Here is a 26,737-nt window from a genome sequence, read left to right on the forward strand (position 1 = left end):
CAGACCTGAAACATTGACCCTGTTATTCTCTCCAATTACTTTTTTGACTTCCGTAGATGGTGTCTGATCTGACCAGGTTTGCAACATTTTCTGTTTCTATTGTCCATGATTATTCAGTTGTATTACTGACTTCCATGATCATTTACCTGGCACATGGGAACCACCTGGGAGTTCCCTGCCAAATCACTCACCGTGGTGATTTGGGAATATATTGCCCTTCCTTCACTGTGGGTGGACCAAAACCCTGGAACGCCCTCCCGCACAGCACTGCCGGTGAATGTTCTGGCCTTGTCGACCGCAGGAATTGCGGCGGGCAGGACGGAAATTTAAACGGACCATTGAAAGGTCTGTGAGATTTGAATGTGTGCTCACAATCACTGACACTGAGGACAAAATACTAGAAGCAAGTTAGATTTTTATTTATCCTGATACAAGTCTGCAGAGTCGGGTGCCTCCTAGACAGGAGCACACCAAATAGCTTGTTTCGTCTGTTTATATATACGTTATTCGTTTATCATTCTCCTGCCCTCTCCTCCTGATTGGATCAGGTTTCACTGAGGTTCACATTCTTCCTTATACGCCTTCATCATACATTATATGTTCACGTTAACGTACGTTTTCTGTCCAGTGGGTGGTTCCCTTGGACATTTGCGCAGCCTCAGTGACTTGTTTATGTCTTTAAGACTGTCCACTCATCTATTTTGCTGAGCCTTCCCCAATCTATCTTGCTCAACATTCAGACCTATTATTATTTCTTCTGTTAATGCTATTCCTACTTCTTCATTTTCTCCACTTCCTCATGTACATCTGTTTCCTTGTCCAAGCAGTACTTTTCCAAAAGCCTGTGTTAGTTTTTTTTTAGTCGGTTATTCATTTAATAATCCAAATATTCTCTTTCTCTCAGGTCTGTTGACCTCGGATGGAAGTTTCCGGTGTGGGAAAATCCTCTGGGTAATAAATGTCGGCCTAGCCAGCTATCGCCCACATCACGTAAATGTTTTTTTTAAAGATATCGTCTTTAAATTTAAGCTCTATTATTTCCGCTGTCCATACCATCATGCTGAGATGAGAGGCACCTCTGTGTCATTCGGCAAGCCTCCCTCGGGAGCCTACTGCGTCTGCGCAATGCCCTGCACCGATCCGGCGGCGCGGTGGGAATCGGCCGAGAAACAAGGTGAAGCTCCGGGCCCGAGGTGAGTCGGTCAGCGTGGGAAAGCAGTGGATAGCGGCCGACGAGCGGTGTTTGAAACGGCCGTGGTGAGCGGTACCTTGCGGACCCTCCCGTGCCGGCGATGCCCGCTGTCAGTCGACCTACCATCAGGGGGGAGGTGTCAAGTGGGGGCCGGACCCGGGGGGGGGGGGGGGAACCGGGCACCTCGGGAGCCCCGGATATTGGCAGTTGAGACCCCGGATGTTTACCGCTCTGACGCCCGCTGTTGATCAGGCGATGATAGGGATTATTGTCTGCCGGCATCCATGTTGTTGTTGCTGCTGCCCCCAGGCCCTGCATGTTGTGTGTGTGCGCGCGCGCCCCACACCCCAGCTGACTTCCAGCTTTTTTGTTGTGTTGTTTCCGTTTCTGATAGGGTGCACGCCAGAGAGTTGGGGCAGGGAGGCGAGCCTCAGGCGAGACGTTACCATCTTTTAACGGGGGGGGGGGGGGGGGAGGGGAAAGAGACATTTTGACCCAGCAACAGTGAAGGTATGGCAAGTTCCAAGTCAGGATGGTGTGTGATTTGGATGGGAACCAGCAGGTAGTGTGCCCTTGTTTAGGTGATGGAGGTTTGGAATGTTCTGGAAGGAACCTTGATGAGTTGCTGCAATGCTTCTTGTAGATGATACAGCCTGCTGCCCTGTGTGTTGGTGGGGTGTGGGCGGGTGCTGGAGGAGGCCAGTCAAGCAAGCTGTTTTATCCTTTCCAGGATAGTGTGGAGCCTCTTGAATGTTGTTGGAGTTGGACTCATCCAGGCAAATGAGGAGTATTCTATCACACTATTGACTTGTGCCTTCTACAAGATGGGCAGGCTGGAAGAGTGGGCAAAGAAGTGGTAGATTGACTACAATGTGGAAAGGTGTGGGGTTATGCACTTTGGTAGGAAAAATAGAGGCATAGACTATTTTCTAAATGGGGAACAGCTTCAGAAATCTGAAGCATAAGGGGACTGGGAGTCCTAGTTCAGAATTCCCTTCAGGTTAACAAGCAGATTCAGTTGGCAGTTGGGAAGGCAAATGCAATGTTAGCATTCATTTTGAGAGGACTAGAGTACAAGAGCAGGGATGTACTGCTAAGGCTGTATAAGACTGGTCAGACCCCATGTGGAATATTGTGAGCAGTTTGGGTCCTGTTTCTAGTGAAGGATGTGCAGGCCTTGGAGGGGGTCCAGAGGAGGTTCACAAGAATTATCCTGGGACTGAAGAGCTTGTCATATGAGGAGCAGTTGAGGAATCAGTGTCTGTACTTAATGGGGTTCAGAAGGATGAGGGGGTCATTGAAACTTACAGAATACTGAGAGGCCTGGATAGAGTGGATGTGGCGAGGATGTTTCCACTAGTCGGAGAGACTAGAACCTGAGAGGACAGCCTCAGACTGAAGGGACACGCCTTTAGAACTGTGATGAGGAAGAATTTCTTCAGCCAGAGGGTGGTGAATCTGTAGAAAGCATTGCCACAGAAGGCTGTGGAGATAAAGTCACTGGGTGGCTTTAAGACAGAGATAGGGTTTGAAGGATGGGGGGTTACAGAGAAAAGGCAGGAGAATGGGGATGAGAAACTTATCAGCTGTGATGAAATGGCAGAGCAAACTCATTGGACCGAATGACAATAATCTGCTCCCAGATACGGCTTTAGGGAGTTCGGAACAAAAACAGAAAATGCTGGACAATCTCAGCAGGTCTGACAGCATCTGTGGAGAGAGGACGGAGCTAACATTTCAAGTCTGATGACCCTTTGTCAAAGCTGATCATTATGTTGAAGTCAGCCTTATCTAAATCTAGAATCTTGGCTATTTCATGTTTCTCCCTTTTAAACACCACATTGAACTCAATCAGGTTGCTGTCATTATTAGATAAATGTTCATGCATCTCTATGCTGTCAATTAAATCTGGTGTATTACTTGTTACTAAATCTAATATGGCCTTGCTGATTCTAAGACGTATTGTTTCAGACGACTACCCTGAACACCAATGAAATTCATCATGCTTTTGACATGTTCTAATTTGTTATCCCAATCTCTGAAAGTTAAAATCTCCCATTAAAATCACTCTGCCTTTGGTACATGCATGTATAGTCTCTGTATTTATACAGTCGATCAGTTGAAAGTTGCTACCAGAGCCTATGCACAACTCCGACTACAGTCTTAAAATCATTTTCTATTTCTTAATTTTACCCATAAAGTCTCCCCGACCTGCATATTTCTTATCATTGATTGCATCCTTAAGTGCCAGTGGCTGCTCCTCCCACTCTACCATTTTTCTCATCTTTCCTGTAAATCTTATCATAGATTATCATAGAATTTACAGTGCAGAAGGAGGCCATTTGGCCCATCAAGTCTGCACCGGCTCTTGGAAAGAGCACCCTATCCAAGGTCAACACCTCCACTCTATCCCCATAACCCAGTAACCCCACCCAAAACTAAGGGTAATGTTGGACACTAAGGTCAATTTTATAATGGCCAATCCACCTAACCTGCAAATCTTTGGACTGTGGGAGGAAACCTGAGCACCCGGAGGAAACCCACGCACACACGGGGAGGATGTGCAGACTCCGCACAGACAGTGACCCAAGCCGGAATCGAACCTGAGACCCTGGAGCTGTGAAGCAATTGTGCTAGCCACAATGCTACCGTGCTGCCCCTATATCTAGTCTCATTCTTGATCACCTTGCAGGTATGGCCAGGATTTCTGGTTCCACCTAACACAGGACTGGAAATTCCCACCCATAGTCAAGAGACCTTTGACTGGTCCATCAAATTTTCCATTCCAGCTATAACAATTCCCGCCAGGGCAGGACTGGAAAGTCCTAGCCCATGTCACAGTAACAGTCATCATGCAAGCAATGAGGCAAAGGCCAAGGCATCTGACTGGCAATGATGTAGACCTACTTCGTTAGCGTTTATCCCAAAAATACCAGTTACAGATTTAATAGCAATAGATTTGCCACACTTGTATGGACATGTTGGGAACACAAAAGGACCAGAAAGTAGCCAGCCTTGGGCATGACCAAAACATATGAAAACAAATGCCGAATTGCAACTCGCACAAGCAGGATCCAGTCCAGAGCATATCCTAGCAAGTCTAGCACTAGAAAGATAAAGTCAATGAAGAATATTAAATTGAAACAGACCCTGTCTAATCACAGAGATGAAGAATGCATACTGAAAAGAATCGACTACCATAGATCGCCAGAAAGCTCAGTATTCAAGTCCTGCTCCTAAGATGCCTTAATGTTAGCTACAGATGGGCCAAGGTGGTTTTGAATAATGTTATAAATGAGTGAAACAGAATTGTTTAAAATGGGAATAACACTTAAACAAACATCAGTGGGATCGTCAGGAGGTAGAGGATGAAAGTGGCAAATGTTTACCGGCAAAACTGAATGTGTAGGTAGCTAAAAGAAATGGAATTTGAGAATACCATGCTCGCTTACTAGATAACCAAAGGAAGCAAACATAACCTCAGAGAAAAGGGTCAAGATTTCAGACTTAATCTGGACCAAAAGTGGAATGCTGAATCAATTGGAGAAGGTGGAAAAATGGATTAGAATGGATAGGGAAAGAGCAGACTTAAATCCAAAATGGATTCTGACTTGGGGCCAGCTCAGCTCAGTGCTATTTTGTGTATTGCGATTCATACAACCCATTGGCTGTGAACAAATAAGGGAACAGAGGGCAACACGGTGGCCTAGTGGTTAGCACAGCTGCCTCACGTCACTGAGGTCCCAGGTTCGATCCCGTCTCTAGGTCGCTGTCCTTGTGGAGTTTGCACATTCTCCCCGTGTCTGCGTGGGTTTCGCCCCCACAACCCAAAACTGCACAGTAGGTGGATTGGCCACACTAAAATTGCCCCTTAATTGGAAAAAATAATTGGGTAATCTAAATTTAATAAATAAAATAATAAGGGAACAGGAGGGACATGGAGGCAAGAGTAATGTTCCATAGTTGTCCAAACAGGGCTGTCATTTTCTAAAAATGTGTGAACCCAATAGGTAAGCTTATGAATATTGGCAGATCAATAATAATGGAAAGAATTTGGCAAAGCAAGATCTCCTTGAGGTTTCGGTCTTTCAAAACAGGTTTTATGAATTCAAGTGTGATTTTTATTCCAAATGAAAGAGGAAACCAATTGTTCAAGAGATTTTTTAAATGTTTTAATAAAAATAATAATAGCCTGAGATGAATATAAGAACAAAGAAATGCACAGCACAGGAACAGGCCCTTCGGCCCTCCAAGCCCGCGCCGACCATGCTGCTCGACTAAACTACAATCTTCTACACTTCCTGGGTCCGTATCCCTCTATTCCCATCCTATTCATGTATTTGTCAAGATGCCCCTTAAATGTCACTATCGTCCCTGCTTCCACCACCTCCGGTAGCGAGTTCCAGGCTACCCTCTGTGTAAAAAAACTTGCCTCGTACATCTACTCTAAACCTTAAACCTATGCCCCCTAGTAATTGACCCCTCTACCCTGGGGAAAAGCCTCTGACTTTAGGTAAAGTCATAATTTTGACAATTGATACGATCAGCAAGTGATAGGGAGAGTGCTGATCAGTAGGGAAAGTCTTGCTTTGTGCATTCTAACAAAGGCCTGAAGTTATATTTTAAAAGATAGTGACAAATATTCCCAAGTAAGTAAAATTATCAGAAGTCAAGTAAAGGGGAATAAATCAAAAGACAGGCTGAATGCAGAAGAATTAATCTGAAAGCAAACTTTTTTCAAGATTTGTAGCCTGAAAACTTACCAAACAGGGGCATAGGGAGCGATCTTACGGCCTCGTTACACTCGCGCTCAAGCATAACGAGGCCGTTGAATAGCGGGAGTGGCCAAAAACAGGAATTGTGTCAAGCGCCAAACAGTTTGCGTTGCAACCGGCCTGCTCCCGTAGGCGACTACGGAATCTCACCGTAGAGTGGCGAGAAACCAATTATCACCACTTAAGCCCCATTTCCATACAATTGACGAGAGCCTCCTGTCACTTACCAGCCTGCCCAGCAAGGGCTCCTGCTGGCGCTGCTTAGAACTCCTTTTTTAAAACGTGAACCTGACGGAAGGGCTTCTGTGGGGAGCCGAGGAGGGGAGTAGCAAATCTTTGCTCACAGGCCTTGCCGCCCCAGTGCTCATTGGGGGGGGGGGGGGGAAACGACCCTCCTCCGAGGTGGGCCGCCATGGAGGGGGAGGGGCAATCGCTTGCGGCACCACGTGCCAACCCTTTGATCCCAAGTGGGTTCCTGGGGGTAGGCAGGCCATGTAGCATGTGGGAGTCATTGCCTAGCATTCCAAACAAACCTTGATGCCGGGATACTGAGTGGGAGTCAACACCACACACGCAGCAGCCAAAATTCGAACACCCAGGGGATGGGACACAGCTCCCAGGACATGACCACGGCCGTAGGGTGGTTGGGTGCCACGGGAAGGAGGAGTTGCCTGGAGAAACAGGCAATGAGTCCGGGGGTCAGCCCTCATTGCGAAAGAAAGTGACAGAGGCATCATAATGGTTGTGCAAAAATTTATTTAATGTGCTGTACAATACCCCATTTCCAATAGTGCCACCCCCCTACCCCAGTGCCATCAGTGATGCTCAACGTGCCTGGTCCTCCTAATTCTACCACTACATTTTGGTGTTTCCCCAGGATGCATATCTGAGTTGGAGGGAGCCAGCTGCTGACCTCGCCCTGTGAACTTCGATGGCCCTGTCAGGCGTCCTCTGGGGCCAGGGGGCCAAGGCTCCCTTGCCGATGGCATATGCTGCCTTGTCCTGTGTGCTGACCCTGAAATGCGGCCTCTTCAGAGGGGTGGAACTTGGTAGTGCTGGTAGCCACCATCGCTATCCCATGGGATGGGTCCGGGTTGGCACTCAGCAGCCCCTCCTCATGGTCGGTGCCCATAGCGCCCTGGGGTTCACCTTGGGACGGAGGGGCAACTGGTTCAGGTCCCTGCATCATCTGGCTCTGCCAGCCCTGATGTTTCCCATGGTCCGCACCATTGTGGCGACATCCTCGGCAATGCCCCTCAGTGACTGGGACACATCCCCTAGTGACCGGGCCATGCTCTGCAGTGCCTCAGCCATGCCCACCTGTGACTGGGACAAGCTCCGCAGCACCTCGGCCATTCCCATCTGAAAGCGGGACATGTCCTGCAGAACCCCATCAAGGTTGGCCTGGTACTGGGTGACATCCCCCAGTGAGGCAAACATATTGCCGAGACCCTCAGTCATGGCCGTCACAGACTGCACGACACCTTGGATACCTTAACTCATGGTGCCAACATCGTGCACCAGGCTCTCCACTGCGGTTGCCAGCCTAGTAGTGTTGACCTTGGTGCCACTCATTGCCCCCGCCATCTCATGTGCCCATAGCCTCTGGGATTCCTCCAATCGGCTATGGATCTGCTGGAGTGACGGTAACATCTCCCACTGATCGTCCTGGCCACTCTCCATCAGCTCCGGGTAACTGTTCCAGAGGCTCAGCATTAGGCTGGGACCCAGCTGGGTCCAGGGATCCAGCAGACCTCCGACTGCTGTCTTGCCTGGGGGTTCCTGCCTCCACCTGATGTACATCAGCAGCAGTGTGGTGTTCAACAGATTGTGCCCTAGAAGCCTGACCACTAACATTTCCCACCGAGGTGTGTGTATCTGCGCTGGTGGAGGGTGGGGTTGTCAGCTGTGCCACGACTATAAGTGTTGCATCCTCGGAGCTCTCCTCCGAAGTATTCTCCCTGGAGTCAGGAGAGGTTGCCGCCCGGGATGGGCCGGGCCGTCAGTTGCTCGACCTGCGGGAGAATGGACATGTGGTCAGTGGGAGGGATAGGTCAGTCAATAAGCCAATCACCTCTCATGTTTGACCGGTCCTCCGTGTGGAACCTGTTGCTCCCTCACCTCTGCGGCGTCCGCCAGCCTCCACGTAGGTGACCGCTCAGTGCTCAGCCACACCAGTTACCTCCAGGGCCCGCATCTCGAAGGATTTCACTTAGAATTTGCAATGCAGAAGGAGGCCACTCAGCCCATCGAGTCTGCACCAGCCCTTGGAAAGCGCACCCTACCTAAGCCCACACCTCCACCCTCTGTCCGTAACCCAGTAATCCCACCCAACCTTTTTTGGATAAGGGCAATTTAGCATGGCCAATCCACCTACCCTGCACAACTTTGGACTGTGGGAGGAAACCAGAGCATCCGGAGGAAACCCACGCCGACACGGGGAGAACGTGCAGACTCCGCACAAACAGTGACCCAAGCCGGGAATCGAACCTGGGACCCCGGAGCTGCGAAGAAACTGTGCTAACCACTGTGCTACCATGCTGCCCCCACGCAGGTGAGGATTCTCAAGTCCAGCACCCCACCTCCAGCTGGGGCCCTCTCCTGCTGATTATGTGAGAGCTTTTCCTTGGGAGTCGCCTTGCGGGGATTGCTCCCTTGGGGGGTGAGGGGTTTATGTCTACTCACTCTGGCTGTCCGGTCGGTGTAGGTCGTTGACCTCTTTCCGACACTGGAGGGCAGTCCTCATGGTCACACTGCCTAAGCTGACTGCTGACACCACCTCGTTCCAGACAGCACTGGCTGACTTGTTGCTCATTGTCTGGGGCTCTCGGGGGAACAGGACATCCCTCCAGTCCCCCACTTGTGTCCAGAATCCTCCCAGGTCAACATCCCCGAATCTTGGGGCCGATCTCCTCGGCGCCATTGTTGCGAGTTGGCTGAGCTAAGTGCTGCTCGACGTTTTTAGCTGAGGGGGGGTGGGGGGCTGGCGAGCGCGGTCCCAGTGAATCTGCTGGTGAGCTGGCATTCGGGGTGGGAAGCCCATGAGGCCTCGTTAAGTGGACCAATGAATAGTGTTTCTCGCCTTGCCAGGCCGAGTGCCAGGAAGCAAGCTGCAATTTCCACTCGCTACAGCACTTGGAACTCCTGGAGATTCACGCCCACCACGCCCATAGTGTCAGGAAATGTATAAAAATATGTAAAGAAAAGATCATTGGCATAAATAGAGACCTCATGATATAAACCATCCCTGTTAATTGCAATGGCATCTTTATTAGATTGAAGAGACACAGCAAGTGGTTCATAAAGAAATAGAGATAAAGGACAGCCGTGTGTAGTGCCTCTGCAAAGGGGAAAATAAGCAGAGTGCGAAAGATTAATATGGATTGTAGCTTCAGGTGATTTTTAAATTTTTTTTTTTTTAAATTCCAATTAAGGGGCAATTTAGCGTGGCCAATCCACCTACCCTGCACATCTTTGGGTTGTGGGGGTGAGACCCACGCAAACACTTGGAGAATATGCAAACTTCACACGGACTGTGACCCGGGGCTGGGCTCGAACCGGAGTCTGTTTCGCGGTGAGGCAGCAATGCTAACCACTGTACCATCATGCCGCCCAAAGCTTCAGGTGATTAATTATAAAATTTAAATGCACGAGATAAAAACTGGACCAAAACCAAATTTTTTCGAAAACATGAAATAAATAGTCCCTTTATTTTTCAGCATTTCAGGAAATTATAATTTCTGGAGGAGGGGAAAGAGTCTTGAAGTAAATATTAAATAGCCGCCCCTCAATAAAGCCAGACTGACCAGTAGAGAATTTCGATGGTGAAATGGGCTCCAAATGAAAGACAGGAGCTTTGGCTAGTATCTTGTGTTTAGCAGCGAAATAGAGCAATAGGAGCTGCACTCAGGGGATCCTTACCCTTTTTCATCAACAGTGAGTGATGTTTGCCTGATTGAAAGTAAAAGGAAGATTATCATGAGAAAACAATTCTGAGAAAACTAAGCTACGCAGGGGAAATAAACAGGAGGCAAATTTTTAAATCAAAATCAACAGAAAAAGCATCAGGTCCTGGAGCCTTATGACTTGCAGTACCTTGAGGTTTGATCTATTTCTGGAGTTAATAGGAGATTGAGAATAATCTAATGCGGACCTATTAGCAGGGCTAATATCAAGCTTGTCTTTAAAATTAGAATTATCTGAAGCCTCGGAGGCATACATGGTAGAATAAAAAGTTTTAAATTGATCATATATACGCTTGAGACCTAGTGTAGAAGTACCAAATTCAGTGAGAATTTATGTGATCTTGCGAAGTTGGGAAGAGAGAATTTTGCTGGTTTTTTTTACCATGCTCAGATTGATTTCAGAAAAGGTTGCTCAGCCTGGTTGGTGGATAAAAGATTGAATTCTATCCATAAACTGAGTCTTTTCTTTATAAAGATCAGGAATTGGAGCAGCAGCATACTCGAGTATAAGGTCAATTAATTCAGATAAGAAGTTTGAGCGCTGCTTATTGATCCTTGCAGTGTATGAAATAAGCTGATCATGATATACACCTTAAATGCTTCCCAAAGAGTGGATACAGTTACGTCGAGGGTCATATTGAGGGTCAATGTTCTTAAGTACATTGAGAGGGCAGATTTTCAGGAAAGCATAGTTTCATCGATAACCATTAAGGCTGGAGAAGCTTGCAGAATTAGGATGGGGCAAGGCTGTGTGACATGTTTTTAAAAAATGTATTTTATTACAAACATTTATCAAAACAGGTTACAGCGAATAAACACCCCGGGAAACATGCTTCCCAACAATGAACTGTACAGTCTGTACAGATTTTTTCCCTCTTTTTTTTACCCCCCTCCCCGTGACAAACAGCACTCAAACACGGTCACAAACATCCCCCACCTTTCCTCAAACCCCCCTGAAGAGCCCCTTAACTCATACTTTATCTTCTCTAATCGCAGGAAGTCGTACAGATCACCCAACCAAGCCGCTACCAGCAAAATCTGCTGCCGTGCAATAAGAGAGGCGAAGGCCAAGACATCGGCCGTCCTCTCCATGAGATCTGAAACCCCAAATATCGCCATCAAAGGGTCCAGGTCCACCTCCTCCTGCACTACCCTGGCTAAGACACTGAACATTCCGGCCCAGAATCTTCCCAATTTTTCGCAACCCCAAAACACGTGCGCGTGATTCGCTGGCCCCCGCCCACACCTCTCACACTCATCTGCTACCCCCTGAACGAACCCACTCATTCTCGCCTGAGTCCTGTGCACCACCTTAAAACTGTATCAGGCTCATCCTTGCACAAGAGGAGGTCCTGTTTACCTTACGCACTGCCTCACTCCATACTCCCCAATTGATGGCGGTCTGACATGTTAGGGATTTTAAATTCAATGTGGTGGAGTTCAATGTAGTTCAGTAGGGAGCAATGTGGATACAGGCAAGAGGCTTGGGTAGAATATGTATGAGTTGAAATTTGTTTAAGTTAGATATTGTTCAGGAGTGATTAGCCGGTTTAAAATCAGCACAAAGGGATTTCAGGAGTTAATCCCCACCTGACGCTGGAGAACGTAACACAAAACACAGTCCTTCAAAGGGGCTTAGTTTGTTCCAAGGTAAATTGAGGAGCTTATTCTAGATTTTTGTTTTGTTCCAAATCCTGACAGCACTTATCAGACATATTGAAGTGGATCAGGGAATACTATGTTTGGCTTAATATCTGACTTGTTCTAGCGGGTGAGGCTTTCCAGGGGCCTGGGCATGTTAACTGGGTTCTTGTAAGTATAGCATTGATTTGAACTACTCTCTGCTGACTCTACTATTTTAGTTGAAATGCATTTTCAAAGAATTCAACGTAATCCAAGATAGTTGAATTAAGAAACATAGTAAATACTAAACATATACTCTAATTCCAGTAGTGAGTTAACACCAAAAGGGAAAATGCTGGAAAATCTCAGCAGGTCTGGAGCTAGTAGCTTTGACAAAGGGTCACCTGGACTCGAAACGTTAGCTCTTTTCTCTCCCTACAGATGCTGCAAGACCTACTGAGATTTTCCAGCATTTTCTCTTTTGGTTTCAGATTCCAGCATCTGCAGTAATTTGCTTTTATCCAGTGAGTTAACAGCTACACACCCCAACATAAAAGAATAACAGTGGGTTTATTTATCTTTGTGGTTTAGGCAATCTCTTTATAAGTGAAGCAATATGTCCCAAACAATTTAGGTGGGGTGATCTGGTGGGAAGACTTTAAATATTAGTTTACGTCATGAAGTCACAACAGTGTGCATGAAAACATTTTTGAACTGGGAAACCGCGATGAGGTTAAGAGTCATTAAGTCTCCCGCACAGAAAAGACCCTTCGGCCCAATGTGCACAGGTCAAAAGCAACCACCTAACTATTCTAATCCTATTTTCCAGTACTTGCCCCATAGCCTTGTATACCTTGGCATTGCAAGTGCATATCTAAATACTCAATGAAGGTCTCTGTTTCCACCGGCAGACATCGTGGTCAGCACTGTTGCCTCACAGCCCCAGGGTCCCGGATTTGATTCTGACCTTGGGTCACTGTCTGTGTGGAGTTTCCACGTTCTTCGAGTATCTGCGTGGGTTTCCTTGCGGTGTTCTGGTTTCCTCCCACAGTCCAAAGATATGCAGCGTAGGTGGATTTGTCATGCCGAATTGCCCCTTAGTGTCCAATGGTTAGGTCGGGTTTCGGGGATAGGGCGGGGGTGAGGTACTAGATCAGGGGCTCTTTCAGAGGGTCGATGCAGACTCGAGAGGATGTCTAACTTTCTTCTGCACTGTAGGAATATTATGGCAGTGAGTTCCAGACTCTCGCCTCCCTCTAGGTAAAAAAACATTTTCCTCACAACCCTCTAAATTTTCTGCCCCTTACCTGAAATCTAAGACTTTGCTGATGATGGAGAATAGACTGATAGGGTGGTAATTGGCTGGGTTGGATTTGTCCTGTTTCTTGTGTACAGGGCACACCTGGGCAATTTTCCACATTGCAGGGTAGATGCCAGTGTTGTAGCTGTACTGGAGCAGTTTAGCTAGGTGTGCGGCATGTTCTGGAGCACAAGTCTTCAATACTATTGCTGGAATATTGTCAGGGCCCATAGCCTTTGTAGTATCCAGTGCCTTCAGCTGTTTCTTACTCGTGCTTTTATCTGCACTGCTGCCTATTCAATTTTCATGTTTGGAAGCTGTGCGTTGCTGTTACTGCCTGTTTCTCTGTGGCCTGTGGCAAGGAGAGGGGGGATGTCAGGTGCCCTGTTGCCGGTGCTTTGGAAGAAAGGATGGCAGCCTCGTTCAACTGTGCAACTTGCTGGAGGTTTGAAGGACTGTTTTGCATTTGCTGGTGCTTTTATTTGAACTGCTGATGTTCAATGTTTTATGTCTGGAAGTTGTGTGTTGTTCCTCTTCTGCTTCTGTGGACTGGACCAAGGACTGGGTGGAACAGCTGACCAGATGCCAGGACTGCAGGAGGAGAATGGCAGCTCACTTCAATTGAACACGTTGGAGGTTGTGAAGATGCAACTTTGAAGGATGTTGGCGGCTTTATTGTGATGGTGACTGTTTTCTGTTTCAGGTTTGGAGGCCGTACAAGGGGAGTGGGTGCTCTCACTCTCCTGCTCCGCCCTATGACCGGCACGGGGAGGGAGGATGTTTGATGTCTGAAGTCGTGTTTCTGTTAGCCGCAGCCATTTTTGTTAGCGGTCTTGAATCCGGAAAGAGGTGTTCACTCGTTCTTCCACCATGCCTTGCAGCTGGAAGTTGCAGGAAGGGGAGAGAGAGAGTGAGTTGGCCTGGATGCTGGTGGCTTCTTCACACTATTGACTGGTTACTGTTTGATGCCTGGAGGCAGTGTGTCTGTTCGGCGCAGCCCCTTTTGTCGGCGCTCTCGAATCCAGAAAGGGGTGTTCGATCATTCTTCTTCCATGCCTTGCGCTGGGAGCTGCAGGAAGGGGAGAGAGCGTGAGTTGGCTCAGATGCTGGTAGCTTCGCTATGCTGTTGCCTGCTTAATGTTAGGAGGCCGTGGAGGGGGGGGGGGGGGGGGGGGTACATTTGTCACTCCACATGCCTCACCCTCTCTGACGGTTCCCACTCTGCTGCCACGAGAAAGGTTATACTAGGGTGAGCGGAGCGACTGCCCGGATGGTAACACCACTTTCACCGGTGGCGGGGCCTTCCAAGGCTACCTATGTGGGGCTGACAACCTCTGCGGCCTTTACCGCTCCCATGATCCCGGCACTTTTTTTTCAGCTCACCCGGCGGCTTGGATTTAAGGGCTATGCGCACCCCACAATGTCTATGTAAGCATGCATGTCAACAATGGCAGGGGTCGTCGGCCTTTGAGGCCACCTCCGGATGTATGGTAAGGTTGTATTCTTCTTGAGCGCTGAGCGGTCCCCCTCGCCCTCGAAAGGGTCTCACAGTGGACAGGACCCACGTGGAGGTGGACCCTCTGGCGGCCACTGCCGAGAAAGTGATCCTCTCAAATGTCCCGTAATACCTCCCCACAGCGCTCATCCTCCCCCACATCCATCTGTTGGAGGAGGTTAAGTCCGGGGTGGTGCCACACACGCTCAACTACAAGTACGTGCCCCTGTGCAGCACCAGGTCCACTTGGCCCGGGAGGAGGTTTTAGAGGAGGCTTTTGCAGTCCCCTACTAAGGGGAGACCTTTCGCGTCTTGTGGTCCGCGGACGGCATGTGGTTCCACGCTTGCAAGGGGGTGGAGCACATCTGTAGAAAATGCCCCATCTCCACAGCCGCCACAACCACCAAGGTGACCGCAACTGGTGCCGCCGCCCCTATCCTTCCATTGACCCTGAAATCCCCCCCCCCCCCCCCAAAGGGGGCACGCCGGCACCTAAAGACACCTTGGGTGCCAGAGTGGAGGAAAGGGAGCACACATGTGGTGGAAGACGCAGAGGAAGACACATAGGACAGTTAGACAGCGGTCAGATTCAGATACGCCTGACCCCGTCAACCTGAAGGACCCAGTGCCCCTGACTACCGGCTCGGGTGCAGCCATTATGCCTCGTCCTGCCATCACCCAGCGACATCCACAGCCCGTCGCGTTTCGTCGTTGGGTGTTGGGCTCGTGATATTTCAGTGCAGGCCCTTGAGGGTGAGGTGTGCGAACCCGAACCAGAGGGCACTTTGTCCCGGCCACAAGTTTGGGAACGGAGCATCGAGGGAAAAGAGGACAGCCCGGGGAGGCCTCCAGAGACGGAGGTCTCCCCGGTGCGTGACCCTCTCCTCGGTGAACGGTGTCACTCCATGGAGGGGTGGGGAGAGGAACATTGTTCCCTCCCGACCCCCCCAACCCCGCAGTGAGGCATGGGTGATACCCTGATTCACTCCCCTCGACATCACACCCATCCCCCGAAGGAAGCGATGCAAGGGGCCAGCGTCCCCCGAGGAGGGCACTTCGGGTCTGGGTGCGGACGGGACCCCTGCGGGCTCGTTCTGCCTGGTGCAATTTAGCACCCTGGACTCGTTACTTTTTTCAACGCCGGGATAGCAGCGGCTCCCTGTTTCTAGGGTTCTGGGGAGTTAGTGGCATGAAAGGCCCCCTTCCCGCTTTGTCCCAACCACTGGCGTCGGCCCCTCATCTACCATCCCCGAGCTGTTTCCGGAGTTGTTTCCGGGACCTTCCGGTGATCTGGCGTCGGGGACAGAGCAGCGGACCACGCCACTGCCAACCTCTGGCCAAGAACTCGCCTGTTGACGACCCTGGCGGTGGATCAAGACAGGCCCAGGGCAAGTTGGTGGGCCCGTGCAGTCCGCCACACTCAATGTGGCGGAGGACTCCAGCTCAGGCGGCGACTTCCCAGCTGCACGGTGGCGGGCGCAGAATGTGCATTTGAGGCTCTCTGCAGCTAGGCACAGGGCTCACTCGTGCCAGTCACTGGATCGCCGCTCGTCCCCTCGGGGGTCTCTGGGAATCTACCACATTTTGATTTGAGGTTTCTTTTATGCTTCCTTTGAGGGGAGCATGAGGCTGACTGGCCCAAATGGGGTGCAGGTCATCTGGGTGGGGGCCGGTGGGTAGCCACCTCTTGTGGCGTATGCCAGTCACTACAATGGTGACTTATCAATCCTTGGCCACCCCCGCGCGCGGCACCCAGGCTCATTCCTCGTCGGGATCCTGAGGTCTGGCACCCCGCAGCCCGAGTAGGCCCTCTCCTGCAGGGACAGAGAGGGCATTGTGAGCCACACGATTCATGCATCGGGTGGTGGGTGATGGGCATGGCAGGGGACAGACATGGACACTACTGCTGAATTGCAGAGCTGGTCTGCGCGGTGGCATGGCTGCATACGGTCTGGGATTTGCTCTGCAGGATCGTTGGCAGGGAGCTGCCAGGCGCGGTCCAGGCGAATCAGCCGGCAGGACAGTCAATTGAGGCCTGAAGCCCATGGGGCTTCATTAAGTGCCCTAATTAATGTTAGACACCGCTGACGGCCTCGCTGGGTCAGCCATCGGGAAACACCCGGCATTTCCCACTCGCTACCACATTTAGAAACCTTTCCTTTAGATCGCACCTATAATGTGGATTCCTGAACTGCACACCATACTCTAGCTGTGTCCTAACCAATGTTTTATCCAGTTGCAGCATAATCTCCTTGCTCTGAAACTCTATACCTCGACAAATAAAGGCAAGTCTATCATATACTTTCTTAACCACTGTATCCATCTGCCCTGCCACCTTAAGGGACTGGTATACATGCACACCAAGGTTTCTCTGATCCTCGGTGCTTCACGTGGTCCTGTTGTTTATCATGTATTTCCTTGCCTTGTTTGTCCTGCCCAAGTGCATCACATCTCACTTATCCGGATTGAATTCCATTTGCCACTTATCAGCCCGTCTATATCCTCCTGTAATCGAAGGCTATCCTCTTCACGATTTACCACCCTACCGATTTTTGTTTCATCCACCTCTTACATTCAAGTCAATATCATTTCACACACATCACAAACAGCGAGAGCCCCAAAAATTATCCCTGTGGGACCCCACTGGAGAAAGGCTTCCAGTCATAATAACACCCCTCAACCATCACCCTCTGCTTCCTGCAATTCAGCAAATTCTGGATCCAATTTGCCAAATTTCCTTGGATCCCATGGGCTCTTACCGTTGTTATCAGTCTCCCATGTGGGACCTTATCAAAAGCCTTGCTGAAATCAAATTGACTACCTTTTTGGTACTGAGGAATGGGACAGGTGCTTTGAGTCCCAATCTGACTTGTTTGTTTTCAACTCTGCTGTGTGTAGTAACAATAATCACGTATCAGGTGAGTTCTCCATGATCGAGTCTCCCGCTGCTTTACAGTTTTCACAGAAATGGAGACAATGCGATACAATTCAATCCCCAAATGCACCAGTAAAAGTTTTTGAACCTTGCATGATAAAAACAGAATGACAATTTCAGTTGCCCTTTATCAATGGCCATATATGTCCCAATGATAAATCGGTACTCTGTGTAACATTGAATCATACAGACCAGAAACACTGTCTTGATTGCCAGTCAGTGCTAAATTAAACTTGAACAGTACAGGGGAGGTGCCACTGGTTTAGAGAAGGGAAAAAAAAATAACATCATCCTACTCATGTCCCTATTCATTGATTGAAAGTTGTGTGGACTCTGGGTGAGATCAGCCTTGGTGAGTTGGCCTCTTATCATTCACTTACACATAAAAAAATGATACTTTGCCACAGTACCAACACTGTCAGTATCTATGGAATAATTTGCCAGAAAGAGACATTGCCTTCAAGAGAAAGGGAGACAAATCAAAGATGTATGGTGACATCTAGAGAGCCCAAGTAAATATTTGAGGTAATGCTATTTTTAGCCTATAATTCAGACTGGATTCTTTAAAAAGTGGATTTGGTAATTGCTGTAACAAAAGTGTTCTCTTGGGAATGTGAGGAGAAAGTTTGTTTTCACTGTGTAGAATGCTTTTATTTTTTCACTTACTGAAAGATAGATATGTCTTCTTGGATTGATTTCATATGCAGTCATATGCTTATCATACAGCAAAGAAACAAGCCATTTGGCCCATCATGACTGCCAGCTTTCTGAAAGAGCCTATCCAGTTCTTTCCACTCCTTCATAACCAAATCTTCCAATGACACAAAGATAGGTAGAATCATAAACATTGTAAATTGAAACATAAAATTGCAAAAAATATTTCTAGATTAAGTGAATGTGCAAAACTATGGCAAATGGATTTCGACATAGGCAAATTTGAGGTAACCCACTTTGGATCTAAAAATGATAAAACAGGCTACTTTCTAAATGGTGAAACAAAAAGCTGGAAACAGTGGAGAGACCTTGGGGTTCAGGTAAGTAGATCATTAAAATGTTTTTTGAAATTTGTTTACGTGATGTGGGTGTCACTGGTTAGGCCAGCATTTAATACCCATCCCAAGTTGCCCTTCAAAGGTGGTGGTGAGTTGTCTTCTTGAACCGCTGCAGTCCTTGGAGTGTCTTTGCTGTATGATAAGCATATTACTGCATATGAAATCAATCCAACACAACATATCTATCTTTCAGTAAGTGAAAAAATAAAAGCATTCTACCCCAGTGTGTATCTCCTCACATTCCCAAAAGAACACTTTTGTTACAGCTTCCTAACTGTGCTGTTAGGGAGGCAGTTTCAAGATGTTGCCCCAGCGACAGTGAAGGAATGGCGATATATTTTCAAGTCAGGGTGGTGAGTGACTTGGAGGGGAACCTCCAGGTGGTGGGGTTCCCAGCTATCTGCTGCTCTCGTCCTCCTAGATGGTAGTGGTTGTGGGTTTGGAAGGTATTTAAGGAACCTTGGTGAATTGCTGCAGTGCATCTTGTAGATGGTGCACACGGCTGCCACTGTTTGGCGATGGTGGAGGGTGTCAATGTTTGTGAAAGGGGGAGCAATCAAGTGGGCTGCTTTTTCCTGGATGGTGTCAAGCTTTTTTAAAAAAGATTTAGAATGCCCAATTCATTTTTTCCAATTAAGGGGCAATTTAGTGTGGCTAATCCACCTAGCCTGCACATTTTTGAGTTGCGGGGGTGAAACCCACGCAAACTCGGGGAGAATGTGCAAACTCCACACGGACAGGGACCCAGAGCTGGGATCGAACCTGGGACCTCGGTGCCGTGAGGCAGCAGGGCTAACCCACTGCGCCACCGTGCTGCTGGTGTCGAGCTTCTTGAGTGTTGTTAGAGCTGCACTCATCCAGGCAAGTAGAGAGTATTCCATTACACTCCTGACTTGTGCCTTGTAGATGTCGTCAGTAGGAAAAGACAGTAATCAAAAAGGATAATGAGAATACAAGGATTGAAGTCATGCTTCAGCTATACAAAATCTGAGATAGACCACACCTGGAGCACTGTGAGCAGTTCTGGTTACCTTACCTTGGCTAGGAGAGTGCAGAGTAGATTTACCAGAATGATATCTGGACACCAAGGGTTACATTAGGAGAGATTACACAAACTGGGGTTGTATTCCTAGAATTTAGTAGATTTAAGAGTTGGCCAAAGATTGCAAGATATAAAGAGAAACTTTCTGCTAATTGGGGAGTCGAGAACTAGGAAACGTAACTTAAAAATTCAAGCCAGATCTTACAGGATTGAATTTAGGAAACACTTATGCATGCCAAAAAAAGTTTGGAACACTCATTCTAATTGAATCCTAGATCAATTGTTCATTTTGATTCTGCTATTGATACATATCTGTGAACCAAAGCTATAAAGGGATATGAGTCAACGGCAGGCATATAAAGTTGGATCACAGATAAGCCATGATCTCATTGGATGTCAGTACCAGCTGAAGGAGCTAAATGGCCACCTCCTGTTCCTATGTTTCTAATTCAAAGGGTGACCAACCTCTCTCCAGACTCATTAATATATGTTTCTGAACTGGCCACTAAAAAGTATGTCAAAGCAAAGGGGGGGGGGGGGTGAAAACTGGCAGGGAAGGCACCTGGTCCCTGTTTATTGATTCTAATGACATAAACTAAAATTAGGAGCCGAGTGGTGCCTTGGATTCAGCCTGGGTCTAACCTCTCTCTCTGATGTCAAGTAATATTACATAGAAAGTTAAATAATTTCACAGCAGCTTTGCCTCTGAGTCAGCACCTCCTTCCTCCCATCTCCACTTGCAGAAAATTCCTGTTTGTAGGGGCTCCTCTGCATCTAGCAAAAAGGTTTCTTGAAGTTATTTTTGTTACTTTTCTGCAGATGAAGTCTTAATCGCTACAAGAGGAAATAATGGCCGCAAACACGGAGACTGTTTCTTTGAAAATTCCTGCTCAGAAGACATCTTCACCACTTTTAGATGACGATGGACTCTCTGCAGGAGAGAATTGTGGCCATTGGCTGGGCTTTTGGTATGGCTGGTGGGTGTGTTGGTGGGCAGGATTCTTCATTTCTTCTATTCCTGTGAGTTTCATCTTCAGTTTTCTGGGTCGAAAACTCTGCTCTCTAATCTTAAAAGTATCCAGAAAGCTATGCTCATGTCCAGCAAAAGTGACATACTGCTCTTCGGTAATTAAGCATTTAATGAAACAAGGAGACCAAGATGAAGCATACAGTACAGAGGGCCTTTCAGAAGGCATCTCAAAATGGAAGAAGCAAATGCCGGGAATTGTCCTAGGTACAGTTATTGGAGTTTTCCAGATAATAAATTGCATACTGTGTCAATATGAAGTTGGAGGAGCCATTTTTGGAGTAATATTTGGATTTGTGTTAATGGTGCTTAATGCTCATGTTCCTAAACTTATGGTCTAACCTTGGTTTATATCCATATTGGGATCAAACCATTTACTTGCACCAAAGATGGACATTGTGGAAATTCACTACTGCTACTTAAAGCAATTAAAAGGAGTTCGAATGAATTACTCCCAAGCAAAAACAACTTGCAAACTTTTCAATGGTTACTTTAATAAATAATCATCTCCAAATATTTTATACTGCTACACTCTGCTTGCCAGATTCAACAGATGTGGTTTTTCGTCAAATCGAGGGAGCTGATCTTTGCTTGCAGATTTTCTAAACTTTGAAGCTTGCATCAAAGTGCACAACTTTTATATTGAAGCCAAATAATTTACTTTGACTTGTGCATAGTGTAACAGACTGTTTCTGATCTTGTAGAGAAAAATGACCATAAAAACATCACTGTTGTATCGAGGCAGTATTGCTAAGCTGTTGCATCTTGTGGTCTTGCAATAAAAAACTCTGCTATTTTTCCTGTGTCTCAACTCCTTTGAACATCCAGGTCTTGCTGCAATCTTTAGCAGCTTTGTGGAGGTCGTCATAGCAAATTATTTCCCCATTTAAATATTGTAGCAAGAATTTTAAAAGTGTAGTAAATGTGTCCACACTTTGCTTGTAAATATGTACAGAAGGCAGTTGAATCACTTTGGCTTTATCTCATGGGAAAATAAATCCTGTGAAGTGTTCACTTTTCTCACTAATACGCCAGGGATTATATTAAGCAGGAAACTTCAGAAAATGCAGGAAATATATTAAAGATTTCATCCTTACCTTGGTCAGGCATTTCATGCACTGATCTTTGTGATCATTTGTTTGATCACTGTGTTCGAAGTGTCTGACCTGGTGAATAAAGTATACTTAATTTCTGTTGCGAATGTGTCAGGATAATTTATGCACAATTTATTCTCTAATTAAAACTGAAAATGCGAAGTAGGTTGGCAACATTTGTGGAAAGAAACAGAGTTAATTTTTCAGGTAGATGACCTTTCATCAGAAAAGTTTATTATTCTCTGTTGCTTATAGTTGAGCTTTTCACTGCCAGTGCCTTTACATGCTGCAGTGCTATTTCATAAAAGCCTCAGTGGCACTCAAGAGGAAAGAGATTATTGGAACACAGGACTTCGGAGCAGGCTATTTGGCCTTTCAAGCATGCTCTGTCTTGTAACACTTCATCTCCACTCAGAAAAGGGCCACTTGTTATTTAATGTTTTCCCACTTGCAACTCTGACCTCATTGAATAAACACAAGCCACCCCTTGAATTGGAAGATCTTGTGGCCCAGTGGGTAGCGTGCCTGTATCTGAGCTAGAAGCTCCGGTTTCGAGTCACACCCCAGGACTTGATGGCCAAGGAAGGTGCGTTCATGATACAGCCAAACTGGTTGACAATCCACCTGCAAAATCCTTCCAACGCACCAATGGCTGGCAGCCGGAGCAGAAGAGGCTTATGGTCAACCATGCTTAGTATGGAATGGCTAGCAAACTGTTCCAGGAAAATATTTGCTGAGGGAACAGATTAAAGTCTGCCTTGCGTACCATTGGGTGTGGGAAGTGAAACAACAACCACCTCTTGAATGGCGGGACAAGGGCAGGAGCAGGCAGACTGAAACACTATCATCAAGTTGCCCCCCCCCAAAGACACCACAGCATCCCAATTTAGACATATTTATGATTACTGGGTTAAAATCCTGGAACCCTTTAACCACCGGTACTGTGGGAGTTCCACTTTCATTACAACAGTTCAACGCAGCCGCCCACCTCCTCAAGGGTGACGAAGGACTAGCAACTCGGGAATAGTGATATAAAATTGATAACAAGTGGTTTACTTCATTATCTACCAGGGCTGAGTACACAGGTCTGAACTTCTTCATGGCTGAACTCCCAACTGACAGAAATTCCAAATAACTTGAAGCTCTTGTTGCCTGCATCCTGAAAACCTCACCCCAAAAATATAAATTAGCTTAGCGTGCATACCTGGCTTGTGAAGATCCTCAGCCAATATACATGTGTTTCAAATTACAGATAATTGTGCTCTTGTGGATTCCAAGACTTTCAGTTTAGGAGGCACACATTCATCTATCCAAATTACTGCCCAACCACTAATTACATATCTTATTCTGCAATACAGAAATAAATTGTATTGTTCTCTGACATAATTAAGTATTGCTAATAAATATCGCAGAAGCCCCCAAGAAACTTAAGTGTACTACGTAAATTTGCAATATTAGACGTGATTCGTCGGCCTCATGGCGCTCTTGCTCGAGCACAATGAGGCCGGTGAATAGAGGGAAACAAGAACTGCGCTCAGCACCAAACAGTTTGCGATGCAACTGGTCCACTCCCGTAGACGAAATCGGGATCCTGCCATAGTGTGGCGAGTATCTAATGGGAGCCGAGGAGGTGAGTAGCCATATTTTCTCACAGACAAAGAGCCAGAGGGCGCTGTGCTTACCGCTCCAGTGCTCGGCAGGGGGTGGGGCACCCTCGGCAAGGGTGGGCCGCCATGGGAGGGGGGGTGCTGGGGGAGGCAACTGTGCACGGCTCCACCATGCCAGCCCCTGAATTGTGTTCTGGGGACAACCTTTGTCCCAGCCCATCTGCCCCATCGACTACCCATAACCTCACCGAATGCTGAGGCTCTTGCTAATAGGGAATTGGCAATTGTACTTAAGTGAGTGCTTCACACAACCCAAGTGGATTCCTGTGGTAGGGCGAGCCATGTAGCATGTGGGAGTCATTGCCTAGCATCCCAAACAGACCGTGATACCTGAACACTGCAGGAGGCAACATCATGGATGTAGCAGCCAACATTCGAACACCCAGGGAATGGGAAACAACTCCGGGGAAATGTCCACGGCTGGAGGGTGGGTGAGTGCAACGGGGAGGGGACCAGCGCCAAGTCCAGCTGAGGCAGCACGGTAGCACAGTGGTTAGCCCTGTTGCTTCACAGCGCCAGGGTTCCATGTTCAGTTCCCGGCTTGGGTCACTGTGCAGAGTCTGCACATTCTCTCCGTGTCTGCGTGGGTTTCTTCCCAGTGTTCCTGTTTCCTCCCACAAGTCCCGAAAGACATGCTTGTTAGGTGAATTGGACATTCTGAATTCTCCCTCAGTGTACCCGAACAGGCACCAGTGTGTAGTGACCAGGTGATTTTCAAGTATTTTCTTTGCAGTGTTAATGTAAGCCTACTTGTGACAATAATAAAGATTAATATTATTGAGTTATGTGTGGGTGTCTGGGGTACAGGGTCTGGGGTCCATTGAAGGAGGCCCGCTGCGACCACCAGATGAAGATCACGCAACTGTGTTCACGCTTCCCAGGAAGTGTGCACGACAGCTACATCCTGGGGCAGTCATACATCCCTGGCCTCTTTGAGGACCACCCAGGATGGGCGGCTGGCCGTTGGGGGATAAGGGGTACCCGTTGAGGACCTGGCTAATGACGCCAGTGTGGGGGACGGAGACCGAAGTGGAGACCTGATACAATGTGGCCACCCGGGCTGTAATTCAACAGTGCATCATACTGCTTAAAATGCGGTTCTGATGCCTTGACTGCTCCTGTGGTGCACTGCAGTACGCCGTCCAGAGGGTTATCATCATTTGCACAGCCAACCCCATGAACATAGAACATAGAAAAATACAGCACAGAACAGGCCCTTCGGCCCACGATGTTGTGCCGAACCTTTGTCCTAGATTAATCATAGATTATCATAGAATTTACAGTGCAGAAGGAGGCCATTCGGCCCCTCGAGTCTGCACCGGCTCTTGGAAAGCTGACCCTACCCAAGGTCCACACCTCAACCCTATCCCCACAACCCAGCAACCCCACCTAACACTAAGGGCAATTTTGGACACTAAGGACAATCTATCACGGCCAATCCACCCAACCTGCACATCCCCGGACCGTGGGAGGAAACCGGAGAACCCGGAGGAAACCCACGTACACACAGACTCCGCACAGACAGCGACCCAAGCCGGAATCGAACCCGTGACCCTGGAGCCGTGAAGCAATTGTGCTATCCACAATGCTACCATGCTGCCCTTAAGAACAAATTAATCTACACTATATCATTCTACCGTAATCCATGTACCTATCCAATAGCTGCTTGAAGGTCCCTAATGTTTCCGACTCAACTACTTCCACAGGCAGTGCATTCCATGCCCCCACTACTCTCTGGGTAAAGAACCTATCTCTGACATCCCCCCTATATCTTCCACCATTCACCTTAAATTTATGTCCCCTTGTAATGGTTTGTTCCACCCAGGGAAAACGTCTCTGACTATCTATTCCCCTGATCATCTTATAAACCTCTATCAAGTCGCCCCTCATTCTTCTCCGTTCTAATGAGAAAAGGCTTAGCACCCTCAACCTTTCCTCATAAGACCTACTCTCCATTCCAGGCAACATCCTGGTAAATCTCCTTTACACCTTTTCCAAAGCTTCCACATCCTTCCTAAAATGAGGCGACCAGAACTGTACACAGTACTCCAAATGTGGCCTTACCAAAGTTTTGTACAGAAGGATTGCATTGAGAAAGTGGGACAATCTGCTTTTATTTCCAACTTCCAGACATGGAAAGAACATTTAAAACATCATATGGAGTTCTTCGATTGACTTCAGGAGGCGGGTTTGGTGATGAACCTAGCAAAAAGTGAATTTGGAGAAGCCTGAATCACTTACCTTGCGGAGTTTCCAATACCCTCAAGACGAAGGAAAATAATGCGATTTCTTAGCATGAGTGGATTTGATCAAACATTTGTGCAAACGTTTTGTGGCGTGATTACTCCACTGATGGACTTGCTAAAGAAACGTCAAAAATGTCAATGGACAGCGGACTTTCAACAGGCATTTGACTGCCTGAAAGCTGTGGTAACTAATGCTCCTGTATTGGAGAATTGCAAAGGACTCTGTGGTCAGATGGAACTAAAGTATCTGATTCTAAAGAGAAATGCTGAGGAGTAGAGGAATGGATGGATCGTGCAGAGACTTTCTTGTTCAAAGAGACTCAATTGAGAAGCATTTTGGTTGGAGGAAGAAGAACGGGAAAGATGGAGTTTATTATTATGCCTGTTTGCGTGTGTTAGGTATATTTACTGTGTACACTTCTTAGTGGATGGTGCAAAAGTGAAAAATGAAACCATCTTGAAGTTGATGGTTTATTTATTTTTCTTGGGGGAGGTGTCATGCGAGAGTGCCTTTAAGAATTGGACGTTGAAGAAATGCACCTTTAACAAATGAAGCTGATCATATTACTGAAGTGATGTCAGAGGGTGGGGGGAGCTGAGCTGAGCTCACTTCTGCTTTTGGTTTCAGTTTGAGAGAGCAGCTTGAGTGTGTCTGTATTTTGCTGAGAACAGCTAAAAAATGCCTCGCTGGGTTTGGTGAGAGCTGCTTAAAAGGAGAAAGCCAGTTTGAGAGAGCAGCTGGGAGTGTCTGTGTGTTTAGCTGAGAGCTGTAGGAAGAAAAGCAAGGTGCTGGAGTTGAAGTCAACCAAGCTGATATATCTCTGCCATCCAACAGAAAATATATATTAACTGTGACCTGGTGTGTTACTGTTTTTTTGAAGGTGAAGTCTTGTGGATGTTTAAAGGGACAGTTTGCAGGATTGGGTCGTGTATTATTTTCAGGGTTATCTTTGAAGTAAGGGGTGTTAAGAGATCCAATGTTTATTTAAAAGGTTAATTTGAGTTCATGGAATAAACATTGTTTTGCGTTAAAAACCACATGCCCATAATTGTAATATCACATTTGGGGAACAAGCTGTGTGCTTCAAAAGCAACAATCCATTAAAGGGGGAGGTTGGTTGAACTCCCTGATACATTTTGGGGTTCTGAAAACACCTCTCCCATAACAGTAAGGAAACCACGCCGTCATTTTTACAGTACTGACTGTCATAATGCTGGTAAGTTTAAAGGTCCAGCTAGTTTGAAAAGCCAAGGAGAAGGTAAGTGGGTCGGATTGGGAGGTGATTGGGGTGTGCAGAATCAGTAAGCCAGGGATGTTGTTTGG

General features: G+C 47.4%; 1 long non-coding RNA gene across 1 annotated transcript; it reads left to right on the forward strand.

The window, feature by feature from the left end:
- The first annotated feature begins 509 nt into the window (after positions 1-509).
- Positions 510-21,204, forward strand: LOC140384509 (uncharacterized). Its single transcript, XR_011933074.1, has 2 exons — positions 510-1,193; positions 20,199-21,204. It is a non-coding gene; the product is annotated as an uncharacterized lncRNA (long non-coding RNA).
- The last annotated feature ends 5,533 nt before the right edge of the window (positions 21,205-26,737 follow it).

Source organism: Scyliorhinus torazame, chromosome 10 (genome assembly GCF_047496885.1).
Source record: "Scyliorhinus torazame isolate Kashiwa2021f chromosome 10, sScyTor2.1, whole genome shotgun sequence".
Taxonomy (NCBI): domain Eukaryota; kingdom Metazoa; phylum Chordata; class Chondrichthyes; order Carcharhiniformes; family Scyliorhinidae; genus Scyliorhinus; species Scyliorhinus torazame.